An 8,959-nucleotide genomic window follows, 5' to 3' on the forward strand; every position below is an offset into this window, starting at 1 on the left:
AATGCTTGGCCAACAGAGGCTGGAAAGGTTTCGGTGATATCACGGGTTTTAAACCGCGGGATCCGATGCCCCCAGGGGCTGACGTTTGTGAGGAGGGTGGGAGAGTCAAGGATGGGGGAGGCTCCCGGTCCTGCCCTTTAAAGTGTTCCCCGGAGAACCCTACGGGGCTGTACAGGGATCACCAGCGCCATGTGGTGGTGGGCTTTCCATGGGGGAGTGGGGGACTCCACAGGGGAGACAAGCCTGCGCTCCACCCCACAAACCGCAAGCCCCGCGGGTGCCCCCAGCTCCTCCGCGCTCAAGTTCGCTCCAACAGCAGCACACCGGGGTACTCGGGGCTAAACTACAACTCCCATGATGCTGCACTTTGTTGCGGGCCAGGCGGAGCGAGCTCTAGCGGCACCGCCCCTCACGGCCTTCTGGGAACTGTAGTTCTCTCCAGAGGGGCGCGGCATGAAGACTGGGGAGTCTGGGCGAGCCTCCTGGGCCAGCTAGTATGGTGGGACTGACAAACAGTGGCTGCTTGCTGCCCTGCTGGGGCTCCTTTCCCTCCAGCAGCTGTCTCTCCAAGTCTAATTCTTCTTCATCACCATCATCATCATCACAACAGTTACTCTATTTATTGAGCACTTACTATGTGCCAGGCCCTGAACTAATATCTCTTGAAGGTCATAGACAAAGACAGACACGGTCCCCGTCTCTGCTGGCATACAGTCCAGGCAGGTAGACAGGCACTGGACCTTTCATCATAGATATACAGTGTGTCCGTAAAGTCATGGTGCACTTTTGACCGGTCACAGGAAAGCAACAAAAGACGATAGAAATGTGAAATCTGCACCAAATAAAAAGAAAACTCTCCCAGTTTCATACCTATTCAATGCAGTTCAATGTGGGCGCACGCACAGATTTATTAGGGCTCCTTAGGTAGCTATCCTGTATAGCCTCTACAGACTCGTCACTGACTGATGGCCTACCAGAACGGGGTTTCTCCACCAAACTGCCGGTTTCCTTCAACTGCTTATCCCACCGACTAATGTTATTCCTATGTGGTGGCGCTTCATTATAAACGCGCCGATATTCACGTTGCACTTTGGTCACGGATTCGAATTTAGCGAGCCACAGAACACACTGAATTTTCCTCTGTACCGTCCACATCTCGACTGGCATGGCCGTGGGCTGCTCCGCTGTATACACGGTGTTACGTCATCGTCTGCACATGCGCACATGCTGCCACATCATCCTACAGAAACTGGGAGGGTTTTCCTTTTATTTGGTGCAGATTTCACATTTCTATCGTCTTTTGTTGCTTTCCTGTGACTGGTCAAAAGTGCACCATGACTTTACGGACATACTGTACTTCATTACTTGTGCTGGGTCCAAAACAGAGCCGTATGCAGCTGTAATAGCAGGGGCAGCAGCGAAGGTGATGGTGACGGTTTTCTGAGACAAAGGCAGACACAAACAGAGAGCAGAGAATGGACTGGACTCTGAAATCCAAAGGGGTGAATTTGATGGGTGGAGTGGGAAAACCCAGAACCATCTCTGCCAACCCCTCATTATCTCTAAGAAATTAGCCCAGAGACCGTAGGAGCCTTGCCCAAAGTCACACAGCAAGTCAGAAGAAATTCATCCAAGGAGGCAGCCCCACATGTTAAACTTGCCAAGAACAGGGCCTGGGTCTTACGTGTCCTCTGACACATCTAGAGGATGTCTGACTTAGAGGATGTCTAAATATATCTAGAGAATGCATAAGGCCCCTTCCAACACACGCACGTGCACACACAGACACGCATACTCATCGCACCCAGCCTTGCACACAGTGAGTGCGGGGAAGAGCTCTGGGGGCAGACTCCCATGCCTGCTGTCTGCCCTCAGTGTGGCAGAGACCCAGCCCTTGCCCAGGGTCTCATCTCCCTGCGCCTGTTTCCCCGTCAATGAAAGGAGGACACCGTATACTCACCATCTGGGTAGTTTTAGCAGGAAAAACCAAAGACAGTAGGTATGAAACCAGTGCTTCACGAGCAGGAGAGTGCCAGTGTGATTGCTTTCCGTCCTGGGCCTCAGTGCGATGCTGTGGGACAGCCGGGAGCCATCCATGGCCCGCCGCTGAGTGCCAATGGCGGGGCAGCTGCCCGGAAGGCAGTTACGGGAAGGAGAGAGACTCTGGGGGCTGGAGGCCCTCCTCTGAGGACTTAGCGTTTAATCTGAGCCCGGGGGATTCCCCAATCTAGTCTCCAAGGATAGCGTGGAATGTGGAAACACATTCACAGGTGCTCACTTTAAATAGCAGAACTTCAGCACAAAGCTGACCGTGTCACTCCTCCCGAAAAGCCACCCATGGCTCCCTGATGAGGTCCACACTCCTCAACCTCATCCCTGCCCTCTCCTTGACCTAAGAATTCACCAAACCCTCCCCTCTGAGGGGCCTTTGCAGGCCTTCGACCAAAGCTATGGATTGGCAACGCAAAGGGCATTCCAATCCTTTCTGCCTTCCCTTCCCTCCTACAGAGACAAGCACAGTTTTAAAACTTGACTTTCCCAGCCTCTCTTGCAGTTCAAGGTGGCCATGGAACCCAGTTCTAGCCAATAAGAGAGAAGAAATCCCTGAGTAACAATTCCCTTTCTGAATAGAGATGGAACCTGTCAGGAAAAGGCCTTTCCCCCTTTGCTCTTTGGCATTTCACTCTTTCCCTTTCTTCCTGCCTGGAACACAAACACGAGGCCTGGTGGTTCAGCAGCCAAATTGTGGCCATGAGGCAACAATGTGAGTTCAAGATCTCCATGCTGAGGATGGTGAAAACAAAGATAGAGCCAGGGTGCATGATGTCATTTATAAGCCACTGCATGGACCTGTGACTACTCACCCAGGCTTACTGTTGTCTAAGTCAAAATCCCCTGTCTGTCTAAGCCACTGCAGTAGAGTACTTTATTTGCAATGAACACTGTGCTGATGATACATGACCCTACACGCCGAGTTTACATCTGACTGCTGTCCTTGGGGCTCACTGCACTCCAGCCGCCATACTGGCCTCTTCTGGTTCTCTGGCCATGCCGAACTCATTCCTGCCTCATAGGGCCTTTGCACTGCCCACATCTACTCAGGGCTGGCTCCTCCTACCCTTCCGGTCTCAGCTTAAATGCCACCTCCTCCGAAAGGCCCTCTCTGTCCACAACACAATCTGAGGGAGCCTCCCCGGAACCTCTACTAAGTGACCCTATTTATTTACTCCTTGTTGCTTTCTGACACTTTGTATTTATTTCATTTGCTTATTATACAGAATGTGAGTTTCGTGGGAGAGGGTTGGGATTTCCCCTTGCATTACTTGCCTCTGTATTTCCAGTGCATGGTACATAGTAGACACTCACTAAAGGTTTATTGGGTTAATAAATGAATGTGTTCTAATTAATGCTTGGGAACTGGAAATTCCCACTCTTTCCTTCCAGCCACCCCCTCCTCAGACAGTCTTCCCGGTACTACGGGACATGGGCTGGGACAGGCCTCGTTCCGGAACCCGTGACCTTCGGTGGCTCTCCCCTCTGCCCTTTCACACTCTTAATTGCAGGGTGGTAGACATCTTCATCCGGTAGATGTCATTTCCCCCTCCAGGACGGAAACTCCAAGAGGACAGGAACTGTCTTCTTTGTTCCCCGTTCCTGGCCAGTACCTGGCCCAGGTAGACATGTTTATTGAATGAATGAATGAATGGATGGATGGATGGATGAATGAATGAATGAATGAAGTAAGCTTATTGGATGTGTGCCAAGCACTGAGGAAGGGGCTACCACTGTCCCGGCCTAGGAGATCTCACCCATGTCCCATCCCCCCCACCCCCTGCTACAAGAAAAACAAAACCAAAGCGGCACGTTGGGTTCAGATCTGCCTTGCTGGGAACAAAGGGGCAGCTGGTGCTTCTGCCCAGACAGGCGCCCGCACCAGCAACGCCGAGCACAGCCGGCCTGGCTGCACAGCCCATGGGACTCCGGGGCGGATTCTCAGCCCGGTTCTGCCCCTTCCCTCCACCCCAGCCTCCTCCGTCCTCACCCTCTCCCCCGAACAACAGCGCACACCCTCAGCCCTCGCGTGGAATTTTTTGTCTTCAAAGCACTTTATAAACATTGGCTCGTTAGCAGAGCAGCCCCTTGACACCAGGAGGCTGCTCCCTGGGTGTCTTCTGAGTCATAGAGCCAGAGTTTACTGAGAAAAACAAGTTTTTCCCATAGAGCGATTGCAGCACCACAGCCAAGATCACTGCGTCTCAAAAAAAAAAAAAAAAGGGAATAAGGAAGCAGAGAAACGCTGCCTCTGGCGAGCACCAGCCAAGCCAGCCCAGCCTCAGCTACAGGAACCAGGAGAGCCAAGGGGTGCCAGGCTCCGGGAGGTGCCACCAGGAGCGCCTGTGCCCTGCCCAGGGCCTGAGCCCTCCACGGGGACCCAGTTGTTGGAGCACAGCCTCCAGCAGCCTGGCACCTCTCTCCTGGCATCTCCCTGCAGACCCCTGCCTTCCCCCACCAGGAAGTTCCCCACTCTCCCTCCCACCCCTACCCCCACCAGCCACAGCCCAGGGATCCTGTGACCACTCCCTCCTGAGAAGGGAGAGGTGGTGTCAGCCGCCTGGCGCAGCGGGCCTGGATGACCTGATTCAAATCCCAGACCTGCCACTTACAAGCTCGAGGACCTTGGGAAAGAGCCTGAGACTCTGTTTCCTGTCTGTACAATGGGACCACCATGGCATTGCCTCTCTTAGGGCAGGTTGTGAGCGCTTGGTGGGATGATGCGTTTCTCAGCAAAAGGGACGGCCTCGACCTGTCTAGCTTCTGATGCAAAGGGAGGGCCAAGGTCTCAATGTAGGGAACTAAGTCCTGCGCATCCCTAGCCCCCACACACACAAAAGGAGAGGGGGTGGTCTTCTTCCCGAAGGCGGGCCCGGGCCTCACCATCCTGCCTCTGCTCCGCACCCCACCGCATCTTAGAAGAGGCATTAATAAGGCCTGAACTAAAAGCCCAGAGACCGCAGAAAACACCGCAAAAGCTAGCCTGGCTCACGGCAAAAACCCAGAAACACTGCTCTTAGAAACTCCTCCCCTTTGTCCCAACAAAGATCGACTGAGCCTCCCCTGTGTGCCAGGCACTGCGCTGGGCACAGGACACTGCCCCCGTGGGTGCTGAATGAGAGCGGGGGTCTCTCAGGGCACACGCCAGCGCTTCCTACTTCACACTACAGTGAAAACGTCCAAGTCTATGTGGTCCCCAAACAGGGGCTTCTTCAGGACAGAGGCCCTATTCAGTGGGTAAGAACGCTGTTGGCCAACTGGGTGCCCATTCCACCTATCGGAGCCCTGTGCTCAAAGGGGCCAATGTGCTCAGATAAAAATGTGCACCTTCCACACTCCTTTGCAGTTAGGTGGGCCACTTGACCGATTTTGGCCAATGAGATGGAATTAGGAGTCTCCTGCTGGAAATGTCTAGGAAATCAGTTGTTTTCCCGGATAAAAAGAAGAAATCGCCCTTCACTTTTTCCCTATCTTCACATCAATTTTCCTTCCTGGAATGCTGTCATGACACCTGGAGGTAAAGCAGCTATTTTGTGCCATACAGATAAAAGCCACATGCTAGGGAGAGTGGAGCAGAAAGCCAGAAGGACATCTGAAGAGGCTGCTGCAGCCCTGCCACCAGGGTCATATTTCTGTGACTTACAGAAATCCTGACTCATCAACAGGCCACCTCAGCATCCATCATGGTGCCCAGAACAGAGCAGCTACTTAATAAACATGAGTGAAGGACAGAATGAACAGATCAATGAGGCCAAGCAGACCTCTGGGGTGTCCTATAGCCCTGAGACCGCAGGGCCTGAAACACAAACTTGACTTCAAAAGAAAAATGTTAAGACAATTCCATCAGAGTTAGGAGACCTAGATTCCTGGCCCAGCCCTCCCTGAGCCGTACTGTGTGACCCTGAGCAAGTTCCTTTCCCTCTCTGGGCTTCTTTTCCTATCTGAAAAATTAGTCTGTGGGGTTTGGTGGTCTCTGGGTGGATCTGCACGGGGAGCAGCCAGATTCATAGACAGCAGCCCCCATGGCTCGCCTTTCTCTTCTTTCTGGTGGGGGAGGAAGGGGCTCCTCTCACCTTCAAATCCAAACTCCACAGTGGGAACAATGGAGGAAGAAGCTTCTGGGTTGGCTGGGCAGGTGAACTGTCACCTCCTGGGCCAAGTGCTGTGGGACATCTCTCTGAATCTTTGCACTCCCTGCTATGGCTTGTTCTTATCATCCCTATTGAACAAACGAGGAAACTCAGGTTAAGAGTTCCAGAGCTCGGCCTAATTTACAGGCGAGCATGCGCAGAGAGGAGCGGACTTGAGAGCCGAGCCGAAGGAATGAAGCCGGGCAAACCTCGGGTATGAGGGTCCCACAAGAGGCGCGGTCATTCTGCCCAAGGTCCCAGGGGAAAATATGACAGGCCAGATGCCCAGTCTTTCTGCCTCCACAGCAGGTGCCCCTGAGCACTGCATCCCCCTCCCCGAAGGAGCTGCAGCCACTGATGGGGGAGAACAGGACAGACAGACACCCATGAGAATCCAACCCATGGAATGTGTGCTAAGCAGAGAGGCTCAGAGACACAGGGACAGAGAGGAGTGAATGGTCCTGGTGAGGCACATCAGGAAAGGCCTCCTGGCCTGACCAGGCGGTGGCGCAGTGGATAAAGTGTCGGCCTGGGACGCAGAGGACCCAGGTTCGAAACCCCGAGGCCACCAGCTTGAGCACAGGGTCGCTGGCTTGAGCGTGGGATCATAGACATGACCCCATGGTCACTGGCTTGGGCTCAAAGGTCGCTGGCTTGAAGCCCAAGGTCGCTGGCTTGAGCAAGGGGTCACTCGCTCTGCTGTAGCCCCCCAGTCAAGGCACATATGAGAAAGCAATCAATGAACAACTGAGAAGCTGCAGTGAAGAGCTGATGCTTCTCATCTCTCCCCCTTCCTGTCTGTCTATCCCTCCCTCAGTCTGTCACAAAAAAAGAAGGAAAGGGAAGGAGGGAGGGAGGGAGGGAGGGAGGGAGGGAGGGAGGGAGGGAGGGAGGTTGGTTTCCTAGAGGAAGCAGCACTGGAAGCGGACATGTTGAAGTGTCTGTAGTCCAAGCCCAGAGAACCCACAGGAAGGCTGGCGCTCGCTCCACTGTGTTCTCCGGGTGTGGGCGGAGGCTGACTGTGGAGGCGGCCTGACCACGACTCTGTTTCCCCATCCGACTAGGTGCTCCCCCAGAGTCCTCCTCAGGACTTGGCGCAGACTGGGGCTCAGAGGAGAGGCGGAGGCCAGAGTCTGGTCACTGCGGATGGAACAGAGGAGGAGGGCGCTCAGGAGGCTGGATGAGGCTCAGCTGGGTCCCAGGGCACCTCGGGGTGAGCAGGGCACGGAGGCAAGTGTCCCAGCATGGCATACTCAGCTGTTCCTGCCTCTCTTACTGTCTGAGCCCACACTTCTGCTGGCCCAGGGAGTCCTCAGTTGCCCCTGGAAGGCAGGGAGGCCAGAGGAGAGGCTGGGGCTGGGGGGGGGGGGGTGACTCGCATTAGAGTCAGTATGACCTCACTCTTCCTCCCAAGATTTTACATGATTAACAAGCCCCCGGGTGGTTCTGAGGTGCAGCCAGGTTTGAGAACCTCTGGCTGAACTTGTGCTGGCCTCAGTTTTCCTATCTGGAAAATGGAGGAGTAAAAGTCCCACCCACAGAGCATGGCTGTGATGATGGTGAGCGTTTAACATGGGGGAAGAGGCCTGTGAATAAACGATGTGACCATCACGCCACACCAGTAACCAGCCACAGCCAGGAGGCGAGGCGGTGGCCCCGACCTCTATGTAGGAAACGGCCCAGGGACTGTGCAAGAAGCAAGAGGATCACTTGTTTGTGAAAAGTTCATCATAACCAAGTTGTCATTCAGGATCTCCCAGATCACTTTTTAAAATGCAAATTTTATCAACAAATTGGACAGCCTAACGTAGGATTAGCAGAGGGGAAACCAGAAAAGTGAATCAAACAAAAACCAGCCTCCTCCCGCCCCAAATACACTCAGCAGGAGTCAAATATTAATTAACCGTTCCTTCTACTGGGGCCTGCTGTTTGCAGGATTCACTCATGTTTGCTGTATAACAAGTGCTGCAGGAGCCAACCAACAAAACCCGTCTCTTCAGAAGAACCCAAAGTTGCCAACAGAGCAGACACCTGGCTAGGCTGGACCTTGGAGAGCTTTCTCTTACAAGCACCCTACTTTTCGGTTATTTGTGTATGAGACCAAGGAGCAGAGGTGGGGATTAATTTTACCTAAATTGCAAGTATCTGGGACTGTCAAAAGTTTGCACTCTTGCAAATAATAATCCCACAGAACATTTAAATAATGACCATGATATTCAAGCACAAAGAAAATTTCAACAAATTCCAAACTAAAACACCATCTCAACTCAGTGAAATAAAATTTTTAGATGCATAGCTAGAGGGTTTTTAACAAATCTAACTTGATCGAAATTTTAAAAACTTCCAAATAACTCAAGATGAAGAGGAAATTCAAAAGAAATTACAGCCTGACCAGGCATTGGCGCAGTGGATAGAGCATCGGACTGGGATGCGGAGGACCCAGGTTCGAGACCCCGAGGTCACCAGCTTGAGCGTGGGCTCATCTGGTTTGAGCAAAGCTCACCAGCTTGGACCCAAGGTCACTGGCTTGAGCAAGGGGTTACTTGGTCTGCTGAAGGCCCACGGTCAAGGCACATATGAGAAAGCAATCAATGAACAACTAAAGTGTCGCAATGAAAAACTAATGATTAATGCTTCTCATCTCTCTCTGTTGCTGTCTGCCTATCCCTCTCTCTGACTTTGTCTCTGTAAAAAATTAAATTAAATTAAAAAATTACATACTGTTTAGACATTAAATAAAATGAGAGCATTAATACTAAAACTAAAACTAGAGGATG

At 52.6% G+C, this 8,959-nt stretch overlaps 1 long non-coding RNA gene across 1 annotated transcript; it reads right to left on the reverse strand.

Annotated features, from left to right (window-relative positions):
• Nucleotides 1-1,369: 1,369 nt before the first annotated feature.
• Nucleotides 1,370-7,300, reverse strand: LOC136392893 (uncharacterized). Its single transcript, XR_010749008.1, has 3 exons — nucleotides 7,150-7,300; nucleotides 6,126-6,271; nucleotides 1,370-1,440 (listed from the first exon to the last, which is right to left on the reverse strand). It is a non-coding gene; the product is annotated as an uncharacterized lncRNA (long non-coding RNA).
• Nucleotides 7,301-8,959: the final 1,659 nt, after the last annotated feature.

This window comes from Saccopteryx leptura, chromosome 2, assembly GCF_036850995.1.
Source record: "Saccopteryx leptura isolate mSacLep1 chromosome 2, mSacLep1_pri_phased_curated, whole genome shotgun sequence".
NCBI classification, from domain to species: Eukaryota; Metazoa; Chordata; class Mammalia; order Chiroptera; family Emballonuridae; genus Saccopteryx; species Saccopteryx leptura.